The 18,953-nt window shown below is 38.2% G+C and overlaps 1 long non-coding RNA gene across 2 annotated transcripts in view; it reads left to right on the forward strand.

Moving 5' to 3' along the window:
- LOC137853455 (uncharacterized) overlaps positions 1-18,953 on the forward strand; it is an 81,749-nt gene that overhangs the window by 17,851 nt on the left and 44,945 nt on the right. The gene's annotated exons all lie outside the window — the stretch shown is intronic.

Raw genomic sequence — 18,953 nt, forward strand, 5'->3', positions numbered from 1 at the left:
TACTTAAAGTTAGGCATAAACTTAGTACTTCGATGAATCATGTCTTAAGTACAGTGAATCAAAACAACAATTGACTTTACAGTTGCTGATTCTCCAGTCCAGGATTCAGTCACTGATACTCTTTGTACTGTGAAAACTTAATAATGAAGTAGCAAAACTTTACGTTTGAGCAAACTTCAACTAAAATAAATTCTTTCTTTTAATAGAATCTATGAACTGTATGAACCTATGAAGGGTACCTGTGAGCCTAGAAAAATGCAAGACAAAAAAATGTCATTAATTATAACTAGAATAACTTTTATTAAGAAGCTGTGTCAGAGCTCTCATCTTCTACTCAGACAGATGCTTCAACCTGAAGCAGTGGCAACATCACTACATGAGTCAAACATGTGGGTAGATGGGATTTGAGAGTAGTTTACAGCTGGCCCATGACACCTCCATTGTCTCTGCTGGTGGTAACTTTGTTTCGTTCCTCAAGGAATGTATTCCACCATAATGCCTGGAGAAGGATTGTGCTTGTATCTTGCTGAAGAAAGTCTTAAAGTATTTTTTATTATTTATGTATGTATGTATTTATTTTTAAATTGATGATTTTTTCCCTTCACTTATTTTGCCATCATCTTCCCTTTCAGAAGAGGGGAAAGGAAAAATGTTTGTCCCTTATCCCTTCCACAAAACAACTCATTGTAGGATTTCACCTGAGATAATCTGATGCTATTCCTAGAGCATGCACTTGCCATTCCCTTGAGTTCAAGAAAAATATTTAAATACCACATATAATTTCTACTGAAGAGTTAATGCGTTATGATGGAGTCACTTTGTGAGGGAGTAAGTGTGGATCATCTCCACCTTTGTCTTGTTCCCTCTCTAACCTGGTGTGCTATGGGTCCTCGAATGGCAGTGCCATTCTCCATCGGTTAGAGGACATCCTTGGCCTGAGGTGCTCTTGAGTGCAGCCCAACACTCTCAAATACAGGAGATCATGGAGGCACTCTGAGAATAATTTGTTTTTCTCAAACCAACTCATTGTTTATAATGATTTGTCTTATTAACTTTGGGTAGCTGTTTTAAATACTATATTGCACAACTGAGCAAATTAATCTTCGTTTGTATACCAGGCATTGCAGTGCATATTTTATAGAATTAGATTTATTATTTTTTTGAGGGAATAACCTCTAATAACTAATAGGTAGTGACTTCTCACCAGTAAAAATAAATTTCACCTGAGACTTGACAGTTGTAATATATTATTGGATAGCACCTTATTGTTCCACACTTGAGGAGCAGGGGAGGATAAGGAAGGCCTTGCTAGAATTTTCACACATCAAGAAATGAAATTCACTGTCTAGTCTAGTGCATTTTCAATAAGATGAATGCTTGTTTATTTGCTGTTGCTGTAGCTTGTATAGCACTTTGCAATATGTTGCTACACATGACATTACATATGCTTTCCTTTACAACTTGTATATTAATCAGAATATTCTGATCCTAGATCCCTTCCACCTTTTAGACCCATTTTTAGATATTAAGCCAGACTGCCTGATACCTTTTTTGTTACGACTTTTCCACAAGTGTCTTCAAGTAAAAAATATGTCACTCTGAGGTATGCTGGCAACAGGTGAAATCACACTCTGCTTCACGGTACACTGAATCATTTGTAAGTCACATCACAAGTCATCATTTATTTTAAAAAGCTATTAAAAAACAAACAAAAACCAGCTTTGCCAATCAGAGGGTGTATCCAATATTATAAAACTGAAGCATTGGTCAAACTGTAAACACATTTTTATTTTCTTCTCATACATTTGTTATATATTGAATCTCTAATAGCTTGCTTTAGAATCAATATTTACAATAAAAGCTCATTCATGCTGTTTTCTAGTCCTTGACAAGATGGCAAAAGCATTTAATATAGAACGATAAGAAATGTGAAGTGTCAGGATGACTTTTTCAATCAATAATGTTTCTTGGTAAAATGCATTAATGCTTTGGGACACACGCTATTTTTACAAATACCAGGCATTTGTCTGACATCCAAATAGTGTAACTCCACTTGTGTTTACCAGCAAACTTGTAGAACTTTTCTATTCCCCCAAAATACGTTAAAAAATAAAAATGAAAAAAGAACTTCAAACAGATTTTGATGGCTGTAATTTATGGCACTCAATGTATTATACAGAGCCTGCAAGCTCAAGGAAGTGTATTGCAATATGTTTTGACTGATGTTTAAGCAATGCTTAATATTATTCCTTCTGATGGCTCAAGTAATGTGCTAAGATATTACAGAAAAGCTGTGCTACAAGATCTGGAGCAGACCAGAGCAGAGGGAGACAGTTCCAGTATGATATTCCTGATTTGTCTTCAGAATGTACAAATAACTTTAGAGAATCAATTAATATAATATCTGTACTTCCTACTTGCAAACTACTATGATCACAAACCTAAGAAAATGTAAAGACTGAAGCCTCCTTTCCTTATGGGTATTAAGCTGCATTCTCACTATTCTGTGCTCTAAATAGCACACTGTCTCCATGGTAATGTGCAGTTCATTTCTAAACTTTCCAACACATAAAAATGTTAATTTATTTGTTTTTAGCACTCCCACAGTTGTCATTGCTATGAAAGCCTCAGGTCTGGGAACTTTCCAGGAGTAGAGGAGCCATGGGGTTAAAGACTGGGTTAACTGCCAGAAATGCCTGACCTGAAGGTCGTTATTGGCAAATTATATTATTATTTCCTGTCAGCTTAGCTTGTGAAGTGGCCCTCAAAGCATTAGGCAGTGAGCACACTCAGAGCATTCAAAGAATTTTGCTTTCTTTTGTTCTTGATGATAAGGTTTCTTTGTAAATGAGCGCAGCCTGTGATGAAGGGAAGACATGTTAAATCCTGTGTCAAGCGCGCCTGACTTTCACGGTCATTGCCATTGCAATGTTACAACCTTTCCTTTTTTTTTTAATTATAATTTGTGATAAGGGTATACCTTCTCATCCCTTGGAGAAAGAAAAGCAATAAGTTTATATTTCCAACATTATTTCACTGTTGTTTAATCCTCTGATAACTTGGCTTTCTGCTGTAAAAATCGTTGGCCTTGAGACTGTTGAAGCACTGCCTGGTGAAGTGCGAAGCATTTTGGTTTTGATCCAACAGAGTGCTCAGGCAGATGTTCAGCTTCAAGTATGCAGGTAATTTTTACTAGAGACTAGAAAGAAAATAACAAACAAAACCAAGAAACAAACAACAGCAACAACAAACCATCTCTTCCTGACCTTAGAGCCTTCTGTGATTTTTCTTGACTACAACTGGAGTATTCATTACTTGTGGGATTTAACGTACAGATCAGCAATTCTTAAATTTTGTGCTCCAAGAAAACCTTGAAACAAATTCAGTTTTTCTTGATATTTTTTCTAATAAGGTGCTTGTCACCCTTTACAGTTAAATAATTTAATACAGTAGAAAGTAGAGTACTGCCACAATGCTGTAGCAGCAAAGAAGGTGGACACTTATTGCAAATTCAAATAAGCTTAGAACAAGTTTTTTCTGTGGGCAAGAGGGGGTTTGAATTTGTACAGATAATGTTCACAATGCAGACCCCAGTCTGAGTAAATGGAATGCACAGATCTCATAATAGGTCTCATAATTCAATCTTGAGTCTTATAATTTGCATATAGGAAAAGAAACTCACTCCTCCTAAACAGCTATACACCATAAAATCTTTGCATAAGGCTGGAAGAGGCATTTTTCTTTTCAACAAAGGAATGACTGTCTAAAGCCATTCCCAACAGATGTCTGCTTCATCTGTTTTTCAGTATCACATTGCACAATCTGCCAGGCTTGTTACTCAAGCTATCTTCACATCCAGAAAGATCCATTCTTGCTGCAATCCATCCCACCATGACATAGAAACATGGTATTTTTTCTCTCTTACCAGCAACAGATGAATTTCAAGTTTATGTTCACCTTCTCTTCTCTAGGTTTCACAGATCAAATCCCATAAATTTATTTGCAATTTTCCTTTCTTTAAACTTCTGTTCTTTTTTTTTTTTTGTCTCCAAATTCACTCTAGTTTATCTTTCTTTAAATGTTGCTCCCTAGATTGGACTCTAAACTCCAACTTATGTTATATAAGTATGTAAGATTTATATATCCCAGTGCAACATCTCTCAGTATTTGAAACAGTACAACACGTCTGACTGTTCAGCGTGTGGTTTACAAAGTTTCTCAAGTTCTTTTTTGCTTATGGAGAAAGCATGTTAAAAAATACAATAGCTGAAATTGGATTTGCTGGGAATGCTGATATGCCGAAAACCAAACCAAAAACACTATCATATTGTCAGTAACTTCTCTGACACCAGGTGTCCTGACAAATATTTAACTTGTTTTGTCAGCTGGTTCTTTTAAGAGAAGGAACTTAGAGAAGCCGGGTCCATCTCTTTCTATTTCCTGAGATTCTTTCTCACAGTAGTTGCTACCAGGTATTTTATATGCTATGAAAAAACTCTGAAGAAGTTCAGATCTTTAGGCATTAAAACTAGTGCAAGTCTTTCCTTCGCCTGTAATGAGAACAGAATGTGGCATTTAATCCATTGGAATAGCCAGATACTATCAAAGAACTTTCTGAAAACAAAGTCTCTAATCTATATCATTTACAAATAAATAAACAAGAGGTCTGGATTGCTCTCTCACATAGATGAAAGGATATATATGTAAACAAATTAAAACAATATCAGAAAAGCAAGAAACAAGCTACATCTTCTAAAGATATTCACTGGATTTAAACAGCTGTGGATAGATCATATTAGAAAATGAGCACGAACAGAATAGAGATGGGTGCATACCAACACACAGAGCAGAGATGTTTGTCATACCTTTTAATGGCAAGATACTGTTCCATTTCATATTTTTGTTTCTTAATGGTTCTGAAAATTGTATTTCTATAGACATGGCCATTACTTAGAATTATTTAAGAAATATTGCAAGGAAACCTGTTTATGGGATGTTCACTATGTTCTCCACAGCCTAACTGGTGGCCATTCCTTCTGTGTCCTGTGCTCACAAGAATGCTGGTAAAATCCTAATTCTTAAGTATGTCTCATATATAGAATGGCAAAGGTGTGTTACCTAGCTTTGGGTTATCTGTTTCTATTCCTCATAGCAACTAGGGGAACACACCCCTCCTCTCCCCCCCTGCCCTTCTTGCAATATGTATGCATATTCACAGACCAATGAAGCACTTATGATGAACCCATGCCAAGATGTCAGTCAAGGACCTGGGAAACTTGCCAGAAAACCTGTCCTTGTGTTGAGCTAATTAACTCTCAGCATATCTGTAATTGTCCCTATTAGCTAGGAGCACATGTTAGAAGCAGCACTAAAAAGATGGTGGTAGGAAACCAGACAAAAGGGAACTTTATGGACTGCCTGTGTTTGAAAATGTAATTAAAGCTATTAACCAGAACTACAATAAACTTGGCAGAGCACTCAGCATAGTCAAACCTGTGGTGGTTAGCATCACTTCAAGTTACAGCTATATGTAAGCTTGATCAGCTGGCAAGATTGTGAGTGTGTCCATCCCTCTTCTTGCCCAGTGCTCTGTATGGTGCCAGGTAGCATATGCTGCAACATCATGGGATTTCCCACCAACGTGTGCCCTCAAGTTGTAGGCAACTGTTAGTGGCAGTCATAAAAAAAAAAAAGCATCACTGGCAGTTTAGTGTCCTGACCTGGCACAAATGTTAATAGCAGATGCTGGTGGCCTCTAGTAAGGAAAAAGCATTAAAAAAAAAAAAGCATCAAATTTATTTTCTACTGATGTATATTAATTAATTCCAATTCACACAAGTAAAAGGAAATGGGCTGTGAACATGGTAAATCAACATTTCAGTTTATAATCACCAAAGTGATCACAAATCGTTATGATCACTCTTTGCCCTCCATAATTACAGTTGTGAGTTTGATTCAAACCTCAGTGCCTTCAAAGGAAGACATACTTTGATTTTAGTGTACTTTGAATAGGATGGAAGGTAAAATAATCTTATGTTTCATTAAGAAAATGTGTGATACACTCCAGGAGCTTCCTGATATATTAATGCACGTGAGTATCTCTCCTCATACTGAATCCTCATATGGACAGTTTCACTATATGAAAGCATGCAGCTGCTTATGCTACCCACCCCATACAACAGAAGCCCAAATTCTGTTTCCTGACTGTTATTTTTGGTTATTTGTTTGTAGCTTGAAAATTAATATAAGTACCAATTTCTAATATAAACAGAAATGAGACAAATTGTTAAAGACTTCTTTGAATGCTACCTAGAAGTTTATAAATCCAGACACTACAGCCATAGAAATGAAATCAACTGCCCACTTGCATGATTCACTAAACATATTTTCAGAAAACCAAAATAAATTTGCCTTTTGCTCATTACAAGCATATTTTTTCTGCCCATATAAAAGTATTCCTGTTTAGACTCAGATTTTGCCCAGTGCATAAGCATATTATGCTCTCAGTAGCTTGCTGCTGACTCCCTGAAGATGTGTTTTCATGAATATTTCTTTTGAAGCCTATCCAAAGTGTTGCACAACTGTCTTTTGTTACATGTTCAACTAGGTCAGAATTCCAGCACATGCAGCAATGGAGTCATAAAGACCAATAAAAATGACACATGAGGATTAATTTCATTGTATGGAACGGGGTAGGTGCTGGCTTTAGGGTGTGCATGAGAACTTTTTATTACATGCCCAGTCAAAAAGGATAACCCACCTCACAGAGAGAATACAGTTTGATTTTTGTGAGCCATTAAAACAGGAGTAACCACAGAGAGCTCTGTTATTGCCCTGCACATAGATTAATGACTAAACATAACATTTATAATAAATTTTCCGATATCTTTAGTGGGTGACATTTCTATGGGAACCTCCGCTCTCTTTCTCCTCCATTTCCCCCAAGACATGGCTCTTAGTTTATAGTTTAGGAACAGCAAGCTACAATTTAATTTATTTATGGTGATTTTTAAATCCTAGGGAAAAACAAACAAAAAAATACAGAGTTTCTAATGTCTTTTTTCTGCTCTTGTAATTGTGACTCAGATTTATTATTCCTAATCATTTCCATTTCATCAGAATAAGACTGAATGCTGTGTCATGGTGGATTATGGATAGATTAGATACGCATAGTTGTCATTTTGTTTAAGATGTCAAGATGATCAGGAGTCACAGAGATAAAATTCCTTGCTTTCTGAGAGAACTGTGGCTTGACTGCTGAATAACTTGATGCTTAAACTATCTGGATGTGCAGTAGGCTTATACCAACCTATGCAACAAAACCAAATTGTACCACCTTTAATTTTATGAGGTCTACCTCACCAGTTCAAACACTGTGTTGGTTAGGTTTAAACCTGGCCCTGTGATTTGACAAGGCAAAATATTTGTTGACATAATGTCCCTCAAGTTAGTATTTCACCTCCTGGTATGCCCAAGTAGTACTTCAAAAAAGAAGTGAATAACAACGTAGTAAAAAAGGAGCTTTCTTGAATGCGTGTACCTTCACTGAAATGTGTATGTTTATGATAGAAAGAAAATTCCACATCCTCCAGTGTTCACTGTAAAACTTTCTGCGCATAGATATGTGCAAAATACCTCAAAAATTTTCTCAGACAGGGTCTTCTTTGAAGCTGTTTTATTCACAATTGCAATGACAGGCATCCTGCAAGCAGGAGCAGCCAGCAAAAGTATATCATAACCTTATATTCCCTATTACCCAATGCTTGATTCCCCCCTCCATTTCCTCACTGGCTGAGTACTACATGTTCACAAACTATTTGACTCTAATTGCTATAACATATATGTACAATTTTATTTGACCAACCATTAAGTTCTGCTTTTCCATTTTTTTCTTTCTTCACTCATAACTAGAGGACCCGTGATATCTTTTTTTACTGATTTTGCACTGCTTGTCCTGTTTTTCTTAGCTATCTTCCTCATTTTGGGACAGTGGGACCTTCCCTTTATCTACTTAACATACTCCCCACTGCTGTGCCACTGTCATGACTGCACAATCACTTTTGAATGTGCAAGGTTAGTGGAATTTTCCACTGCAAAAAACACAACTTTGTTTCTCATAGATATACAGAAGAGAATTTGAGGGCCTTTGTTCAAGTCATAGCCTGTACAGATACAAAATAAACACCTCGTTTTGCTCACTTAAGATAGTGCCTCCATTCCTGTATTTCCTTTTCCTGAGACTTGTCTGTGTGGTTCCAGAGGTCAGTCCCATGGCCCTGCAAAATTTAAAATGGAATGGGGAGAAGTAATGGCAGAGTTGGCAACACCTTTGAGTCCTCTGAAGTGGATCCATAGCCCAAGTGGTGCATCCTGCCATACCAAAGGATTTAGAAGCACTTCTACTCCACATTGGTGTGTTTGGGCTCAGCCCAGAAACCTTCAGTGAACTCTGAGCCCCATTTCATCTTTCAGGTATGGCCCCTTAAATCTCCTGGATCATGACAAAATGACACTGCCCAATGCCCCCTTCCAGGACAGGGAAGGAAAGCTAAGGACTGCTGTTGGGTAAGCAGGGTGTTTCAATGCTATGTTTCATGTAAGATTGCTGCCACAAGAGTCCTGTAAAACTCATCATGAAGTTTTGTGACTAAATCCTCCTGCAGAGTCTTGAAAACTTACTCGTTTTATCTCATCTTAATGAAGTCAGCTGTGGTTTAACAGGGTGTTTATAGATGACGGGAGAAAGACTGGTTCATTAAGTTACCCAACCTTTCTGAACTGTCATAGTATAAGCAGAGCAGTCACAAGCTTGCTGTGAAAAATCAAAGCCTAGTGAGTGAACTAAAGTATTACAGGTGTGTCCCAAACTAGGGTAATTCATTACTACAGCTGTCCAGCTCATACAGTAGTTAGGAGTGCTCTGCCCCTCTTTTCCATAGCTGTGGTTCAAATGTCATTTTTTCCATTTCCTTTTAGATAGCATAGCACTTGAACAGTGACATTAATACCTAACCTGTGGGCAGCATGGGCTTTGTTATGAGCGCTTTACCCAGATGGCACAGACAGTAAGGTGAACTTGTGCTCTGATGGCTTTCCCTCCCCAGATGGCTGCAGAGGTCAGGCTGTGAGAGCTGCCCCCACACAGAATGAATTGCAGTGTGAGTGAGCCTCAAGAGAGCCATCCTGACCTGGATGTAAATATGATTTGTGTACCATTGTAGTCTTCCTTTCCTTTACTTCTGCCATTTCTATCAAGACCACGCCATTGTGCAAGAGGCACGACAGTTGTGGTGGGAGCTGAGCTACAGTTTTCTCGAAGTAATCATATACAGAGGCAATCTAACTTTGCTTGAGGCAAGCAGGCAACAGGGAAGAGAGAGAAAAGGATGTGCTTGTTGGCAAGAGAGGTGAGATGTGCAGAGCCAGGCAGAGGGTTATACATGTTTGAGTACCACACATCCAATCTGTGGTGCAGATGTGAGGGAAAGTTTTGCCTTTAGAGAGCTGAGGAGTCTGGAAAACCATACAAAGAGGTGGCTAGATAAACACCTTCATATTGCTCAGGACCGTGTTTAGTCATCCAGCAACTCAGTCAAAATTTGTTGTCTGCTCATTTTTAAGAGATAATTCACAGATCATACATTATTTCCTCAGACTATCGTTTTCTTTTGCCTCGTATCTTGTTTAAAAGGTAGAAGGGAAACTTTACCATATATTGAAACTTTACCATATATTTCCTTTTGCAACAAGTGGAGAAGCACGCTGTGTGTGAGGCCTCCTAACAGGACTTGATGGTGTTTCATTTTGTCTGTGCCTGAATTTGGAAGCAGTAGGGTTTCAGCCACTCACCTTTCATTTCAAGGTTTCTGAATTGCTTTAATGAAAAATGACTTGATTTTAAAGATGAAAGGTCAGACTGTGGCATCAGTTTAATTGGATTTGGTTGTGGCCACTTTGACTTTCATTTGTAATAGGAAAAGCAGGTTTAGAGGATTTTAATCACTCTAAAACTCATAAACAGAGAGGAAATGGTTCCTGCTATAGGTCAGTGAAAATCTGTGAGAATTTCCAAAAATTGGAAATCAACCTGAGGCACAGCTGCAACGAAAATAACCCTAAAAACTGTCCCTGTGAGGGGAAAAAAATAAAATAAAACCACACCTGTTATGTGAGGCTCAAAACCTCACCACTGTGGAAGCTTTTAACTTTTTCTTTTGTTTCCAAATGCCTATCCAGGCAGTCATAGGTATCAATTTCTTTGCATCCTGTATGGTGGCATCAGGCATAATTAGAGAGTGGCCGTTAAGGTTTTTTTTTTTTTTTTTTTTTTTTTTGTCTTCTAGGACTTCAATGGGCGAAAAGGCTCCCCTGATTTCTGTTTCATCCTTAATTGCTTCTGAAATTACTTTGATGTGTACAACTTTATCTGCTTAATGTGTCATGGAATCATTCTTTCTCAATATATTGCTGCTTATTTTTGGACATAGAGCACTGAAATGTTGCATACAGAGTTATTCATCTTGCAAAAAAAAATGTGTAAAAATTCCTGGGGAATACATTTTTGCAGTTAGAAGCATAGAGCTGAATTACCATCATGAAACAACAAAATAACTCTACTATCATGGTTCTACTAATGGATATAAGAAGATAATCGAAGATCTGCTCCTCATTGCTCCTCAGAAGACTTCTTTTAAACTAAAAATAATTCATTTGGAACGATTTCAGTTATTGAGGCATGAAGCAGTAGACCTATTTTGGGAAACTAAAGAACAGCTTTGATGGCAGTTTAAATAAATGACTTGCAGGAGTCTTGTAGGTCATCAATATGCTGCTACACCTGAGTTTGCAGGTGACAAATCCCTGGACACAGTCCCAGGCTTTCAGCAATTTCAGTGCAGCAGGGATTTTCTGGGGCTAGACAGTATTCTCGGGGATTCAGGATTGATCCCAGGTGGATACATGGGTTGTCTCTCCCTTTTTGGTCCCAATACTGGAGCAGGGAAGCTCGTGGGGACCAGATGTCAGTGTGCAGTGGTGCTCCTTAATTTTGAGTGATGCAGTTCTAAACAACCTCTTTCCCAGTGAATTGCTCTGCCTTAGAAACACTTATATCAGTGCCAACTATATAATACCCACAGGGGCAAGATCAGCATGGGAGTAATACCTAATTAAAATTGTGATAAAGTAGGTCAGCTGATATTTTGTGAACAGCAGCAAGCTCTCCGATTGTTAATAGTTCAGAGTTCCTGTATTTACTCTCAGTAAAAAAAAAAAAAAAAAAAAAAAAAAAAAGTATATCACTTAGAAACGTGGTGAAAGCACAAGCAGAAAACACAAGTCAGAGTGGGTTACAATTATAAATATTCATGGCATCCAGTGAGTGTCATACCTTAACCCCTGCTGGTACATTTAGCAGTGGATTAATGTTGTTACTCACACCTTTTTTTATGACTGAGAGAGGAGGGTTGTCAGAAGAGGGTTAAGCAGTGCCAGGTGAAAGGAGCAGATGAGAAATCCCTAATTTCAGTAGCATGGAAAAAAAATAAATTAAGAACATTGTAAAGAAATGTAATCCTGCTTTCAGATGCCACAATTGCTTGTAGTATCGTAGGAATATTTTCAAATGTTCTGAATTCAGAGCTTTAGCCAAGTCTTCTGAGGTTTACTAGTCTGAGAAAGTTGGTGAAAAATGATCATTTTCCCTGAGATTCATTCACCTTTTTTGCTTCATTCTAGGGTAGAAGTGGAAAACAACTTGTGATATAGCAGCACTTGTGATATATCAGTTTCAGTGGGATCGAGGAAGTGCAGTGAGAAACAAAATTCACAACAGTGTTTAAAATGTTTATGTTTTTAAATTCTCAGAAAGAACATGCACTATTTTATTAATTGCTTATTATGACTGGCTAAATGAAGAAATGTCTAGGAGTTTCATAAAGCCAGATGATCTCATTACACTGTGACTTTGGAAACACCTTATATCCAACCATATCTAGCCCCGAAGTCTCACAGCTTAGCCAAAGTGACTTCTGTGTAAGAAGCAGGCTCCCTCACTTTGGTCTGCTACCATAAATCTGTTTCAGGTCAGAGACAAAATATTTGATGTGGCAAAAAGTCCTGAATTTTTATTTTCATTTATGAATATAAATAAGTTAATATAGAACAAGACAACATAAGTCTGTATATGAATTTTTATACATCTATACGTTGTATAAAGATCGTTCAGCACAGTAGTGCAAAAGGTTCTCTCTCAGCAGAGCCCATAGACAGTAGGTATCTATAGTCCACCCTCTTACACTGCCCAAACAGCAACTTCCCAATTTACCAGAAACAACTCCTCTACCCACACTGCTGCCCCTCTCCTTAAACATGTTTCTCGAGTAGCTGGACCTTTGAATAGAGAGGGAGGGTTTGTTTTGTTTTGTTTTAATACATGCAAAAGTTCCTCCTAATACTTTGAAGGGTCTCCTCATGCATTTTCATTGCAGGAGCTTTCCAAGCCTCCCTGCAAACCAGGTTCTTTGTGAGGACTGGGGGCCTGATGATCCCATTGACTGATATGATTTGGTGGTTGGCCTTAGAAGTTCCTTTGAAAACAAAAGAAGAGTTGCCTGTGATAACTAGCAAGGAGCAAATTTTAATCCATTTACTGCTTAGCAGTTTGTTACTTGGTTTAAATGATGCTGTCATTGGAAAGAAAGAAGAAGGAAACCTCGGAGCCATTACATGTTGGAGGTTGCTGTGTGCTCCAGGTGAAACGCGTCTGCAATGCACTGCACTGCACCACAACTGAACCTACAGTGATTCTTTGGTCGGGCCTGAAACTCCTAACAGGTGGCAGGGAGATGTGCTTTAAGTTAAAAGCACTCAGAACAGCCTGTGCTGGGGAGGAAGTGGGTAGTATGTGGGTGTAGCAGCATGTTGTCTTCTATCTGTATGGGTTCTCTTTGTGGGACACAGGTAGGTTTGTTTGTTTTATGTGTGTGTATATATATATATGTAACATATATAATATATTACATATATAGTGTATATTGCTGATTTAGTTGGCTGTTTTCTGTGTCTGATATCGTTAGTGGCATTTTATTGCATTCAGTGATATAATGAAAATAAGCATAGCACATCCAACTGGTTACATAGGCAGAGGAGTAAGGCTTTAACATTAACTACTTGAATGAAAAGATACATGAGGAATGGAGGTGACTCCTTATGTTGCTTTCGTATATACAGAGCTGCGTGTGAGAAACTTCCCCAGTGAAAGACAGGTTTTGCTAGAAATCCTTGAAGTCCATTCTGGTGACCTTGGGCAAGTCACAGCTTCAGTCCCTCTTTGTTCTTTGGGTTCAGCATAAGAAGGACATAGATCAACATCTCTTCTATGAAGATGGGCTGAGGAAGCGAGGGTTGTTCACCCTGGAGAAGAGAGAGACCTTTTAGAGGTTTTCCAGTACCTAAAGGGGACCCACAAGAAGTTGGGAAAGGGACTCCTTATTAGGGAGTGTAGTAAAAAGATTGAATGGCTTTAAAATTAAAGAGGGCAGACTTAGATTAGATATAAGGAAGAAATTCTTTACTAGGAGTGTGTTGAATAGGCACTGGAATAGGTTGCCGAGAGAAGCTGTGGATGCCCTATCCCTGGGAGTGTTCAAGGCCAGGTTGCGTGAGGCTTTAAAGCAACCTGATCTGGTGGGAGATGCCCCCCCCCCCCATGGCAGGGGGGATGGAAATATTGCTCATAGGTGCTTTGGGATTACAGAATTATGATTCTATTCACCTAATATTTTTTCTACGAAAATAAGAAAATGCTTTAAAGATGGAGAGACAAGCCCTGAATGGAGAGTCAGGCTGGATTACTTACCGAAGCCAGAGGCTCTGGCCTGCTAACACAAAAAGTGATGGAGTTGCTTTGGCTGTCAAAATCACAGGCTATTCCTTCAGGGCCTGGCTTTGTTGGCAGCAGTCCTCTACTTGTGATGGGCTGCTCTTGAGCCTGCAAAACATCTACAAGATTACGTATGTGGCAAAAGAGTGTGTATCCAATACCACAGAGACTATATGCAAAAAAAAAAAAAAAAAAAAAAAAAAACTGTGAATGTTACCAGAACAAGGTAGGAGCAACACAGCAAGTGGCTCAGTCAGGGCAGTCATGGGTAGGTAGAAACACTGGAAATGGTCAAGTAGGCAGATGTTTTTTGAGGACAGGCAGTTTCAGACTTTGACAGTAACTCAGCAGGGATTTTATAACTTGCCATTTGAATTTAGGAGCTTTAATCAAGTCCCTTGGAGCTTTGAGCCTTCATCTTCAAAACAATTATTGCAATATTCATTCTACCATGGCTGTAGCATGGTCTGGGCAGGTACTAGCCCAGGGCATCACCAACATGTTGGAATTTTAAATTGCTCATATAAATATAGTAACAGTTGTTGCAGGGTCTCAAGGCTGTGGTATTTATAGTTAGCTTAAATGACCCACATTTAAAGTGAGTGAGATTGAGCTATTCACACACTAATGAGAAGAAATTGCCTCAGCCAATCAAGGTGTGCTAGCTATTGTGCATGTTTTATAAATAAGATTAATGAATCAATTTGCAGTAAATGCTTCGGCAAGGAGGAATTTATTCTGCTATACTAATTGTCACGTGTCTCAAAACACCAACTGTGCAAAACTGGATTTCCCTGTTGTGCACAAGATGGCTGGCCTCTGTGCTTTTATTAATGTCATTGTTCCAATTTCTTTGCTTCAGCTGATCAGTTTAAACTTTGCATTTAATGCCACATTATAAATGGTGGTGTTGGTTAAAAATTATTGTGGAATTTAATCCTCTCCATTAGTGAACGGACAAAAGCTTTTCCTCTAACTTAAGCTATCCAACCCTACTTTCCCACTAACATGAATATGTCTGATATTGTTTCTTTAGGCACACAATTACCGTTTAATTATAATGAAATGATGAATCGCTGTTCAAGTCCTTAATTTACTCAACAGTCCCTGTGATTTTAATGGCACTTTTAAAAATTTTAACATTGTTCCTAACAGGTGTGTTAATGTAAATGTGAGAAAATATTGTTGACAATGGACCAACATCCACAGCAGGTGTAAAATAGCCTTGCAACACTGGAATGCATAACTGGCAGTGAAGTTCTGCGTCAATTTGTCCATTATTCATTCTGTTATTCTGGTTGTGATATTGGATGCAATTGTCCTTATATTTTTCATGCTTTTTACACTATTATAGCCCTGACGTCAGTGGAATTACTCAGAATTCTCAGTGGGGCTAATAAGAGAATTGCATCTAAAAATACTATGATGGGATTTTCTTTCCAATGACAAATTTAAGACAACTTCCCCCCCTGACTTCGGTATGCAAATGTGTTTGATGAGAAGTGCAATGTAGGTTTGAATAGTTTGCTTGCCTGCAAACTATTTTCATAAATCTGTTTCTATGCTTCAAGCTTTGTTAAATCTGCTTCTGATTTTAGCTGAAACTATTAACAGTTGCTATATGCATAACTTCTCCCATACCATCGGGCTTTCTACTCATTTACAGTGAGAACAGACAGCGTTATCCTCAGCAAAATTCTAAAATGAGGATATCAGCCCCTCTGTCTGGGGTGTATGCACATTTCCAAAGTGGTCCATGAAATATCCAAAATAACCACATGTGCCTTTGAAGCCTGAAAAGCCACCCACGGTGTGGGAGCAGTCTCTTTGTTGTCCATGCTGAAAAACTCAGAAGTAGCAGCTTGTGTTCTTTATGGAAAGTTAGTATGCGTTCAGCTTCATCCTCGCCTCCCATGCTCAGCCTCATGGCAGCAGTAAAAAATGATTAGTTTGTGCTCTGCTATACTTAGGTGACAGTCTCAGACAATAAGCAGGGTGTTACTGAGTTTAGGGGCTTTCACCAAGCGTGATGAATAGCCCGCAGATGTCCCTGAAGATGGTGCATAGACAACTTCATTCTGCTTAGACTGAAACCCAAATGTAAGAGTGTACCTGGTCCAGCTCGTTGTTCCTGTGTAACGTAGAGCTGTGGTGCAGTACTGTTAGCTGTTATGGGAAACATGATGTTTGTAGATGCAGCATGGACCAGGGACATCAATGCAGTCTAGTGTGTGCCCTCCATAACCTCGACATGGTCCTCTCCAAAGCAAAGGGGTTACTAGATTTCAGGATCCAATAAGCATTTTTGTATGTGAAATTTCACTTAGTGTATTTATGTCTTGTTGCCTTGCTTTACAGACTTTGATATTATACCCCAAAAGTTGTTGCAAACTACTGTGCATAGCTAGTAGACTTCCCTTGCTTAGCAAGCCTCAGTCCAAACCCTTTACACTGCCAGCATGGTATCAGCTGAAAACATTTCACAGAATTGCAATATACTTAATGCAATGTTCTGACAGCTTTCTTGTAGGAAAAAATTCAGAATAAAAGATTTTTGCTTGTCAGAGTGTATTTATATTCTGACCTGAGAGCTACCTGATGGTGGAGGGGAGCTTTCAGAATAGAAAAGTAATATTTTCAGAATATAAAGGTTAATATTAGAAATCATATTGAAGCATTGATTATTTTGCATCATCTTTTTGAACTCTGATTCAAAACACTGAATATGGAGATAAGTGATCTCCAGTGGTGTAAAACAGATTAAGGAATGAGAAGTATGGATTTATTAAAGAGGTTTGTATTAAGTTCTCCCTAGTATTTTTACCTGACTGGACTCTATATACTGCTTCTATGCCATTGTGTGAAAGGACTTGCATCCCCAGATCACCATCATGAATTTTTGCTCCAACACTTCCACCTCACACCCTAACGACAGGGAGATGGAGATAAAATATGGTCTGTGTAAAATAAGGTGTGTATTTCTTGCTCTACCTGCAATACCTCCAGAAAGTAACCTGGCCAAAATTAATCTTGCACTTGTTAATAAGGTACTGATGGTTAATACAATGTTTAAAGCAATGTAAGAACTAAGATGCTAAACTAAAAGTTTGTATATTACTATTGCATGGGAAATCTCAGGTCTTAATTTGTTACTATTTATTTTTTAAATGAAGGCTTGAGAACTGTGACTTTTTTATATGCATAGAAATAGATGCATAACACAAACAAATATACTGTATTTGTAATTCTGTTAAGTCGTCTTGTTAAGTTTTCTGGTCCTTGTATTCTTGTTGGAGGTTGATTATCAAATGTGTGTGGGGGAAAATCAGAATGAATTGGTCATCCCTTTGCTTCCTTCCTTGAATAATTTTATTTAAGGATTAGGTTATTTTTATTTTTTCTATCAGTCTCGCAGCTGTAGCTGTCAGGCTTCTTTCTGTTAGTCTCTGTGGCTTGCCATCCCATTTCCTATATGTTTTTTTAGCTGCTGGGTAGATGCTGTTATGGCACATCCAACCTTGGTTATAAATAATTTATTCTGAAGGTTCAGTATGTTAGAACGTGCATGAAACATCTTGCATTTATATTTAATGCTCCTCCTTTGCTGAGAGCTTTCTCCAGCCAAAGCTACCATCAGAGAGAACTGGCAGTCTTCAAGCAAAAGAGAGAAAATTTTTAGACCATATCATTCTATTTTTCCAGCTATAAATGATACACTTCTGGTGAAGAGTGAAGCAAACGGTTATTTACCCATTTTGAAGAACCTGGTTTAGATGATGTGAAAATGGCTGTTTGCACTGGGTGTGAAGTGTCTCTAAGCAACTTCAGTGCCCAAAAGCATGCAATTCAAGTGCTGATCCCTTATAGGAAAGAAACTGGTGAAGGGGCATTTGGGTGACTGGTAGATACAAGAGGTAAAATTGTAAAAAATAAATAAAATTAAAATGTAGCCAGGAGATGTTTGGTACTAGAGCACATCCTGAGGGTAAATCCAGTTCATGCAATGGAGGATGAGGAAGTTCAGTCCTATGTGGGAAGCTTAGGTGATCTCTGCAGAGAGGATGGTCATGGTGATCTGCAAAGTCAAATGACAGTTTGCTCCCTTCTTTCCTTCGTGGTTCCCTCAAAAACTTGAGCCAGCACTATAGGCTGTTGGGAGTTAAGATTTCTAAATGGACAGGAATTACATCCTAGGCTGGCATTGCATAATGGAGACAAGTGGTGGTGGGAGGTTGTTCTGTTTCTCAGGGATGGTTTGACAGTGTTTTTTGGTTTTTTGGTTTTTTTTTGTAATCTTAGGAGTCTGGTTGACATACCATCCTTGAAATTACACTGATTTAGTACAAAAAATGTACTATGGTTAAAAAAAAAAAAAAAAGCAAACTTGCCTTCTGATATTTATTAGGTAAATTGAGTTAAAATCTACCTTGTCAACAGATAACACAGCAAATGGAGATCTAGCAGTGCAAGAGACACTAGTAGCTTTCCCTAAAAAGTGGAGCCTGATGCTATTCAGTGTTTCTATTGGCATGCTAGACAGTGATTGAATCTTGTGACCTGCAGACTATCAGAAAAGAGGACTGGTAATAAAGCAAGTTATGTCCAAGAAAGATTGAAAGAGGATGTGAAACTTCTGGAGAGAAATCAGTGGAAGGATACAATGATAGAAGGAAATGTTCCATACATACTAGTTTAGCATATAGAGAGATTTAACTATTTCTCAGTCTTTTAAGAGGTTTGTGTAATATGAGACAGAGAAACTGGAACTGAACCACTAGCTAAATAAGAGGGTTTGTCACAGACCTTTTGCATGCACATGTCTGTTCAGTGAAAATATTCAAAGGAGAATTCACTGCTGCAAATCAGTCCTGAAACCCGGGAAGTGATACAATAGCAACTGTTACGAGGTATATTGCAGTTCAGTAGCTGGAAGATGAAGTTGAATAATTCAATTTCTGAATAAAAGGGAGCTTTCCAGCCACAAGGATGGCGAAAGAACAAAAAGGAAAGTCCTTAGAAGTAGGATAATTAAAAGCTGAGGTAGTTTACCTGATGAGTGAGCACTAGAAAT

This window comes from Anas acuta, chromosome 3 (assembly GCF_963932015.1).
Source record: "Anas acuta chromosome 3, bAnaAcu1.1, whole genome shotgun sequence".
In the NCBI taxonomy this organism is placed as follows: Eukaryota; Metazoa; Chordata; class Aves; order Anseriformes; family Anatidae; genus Anas; species Anas acuta.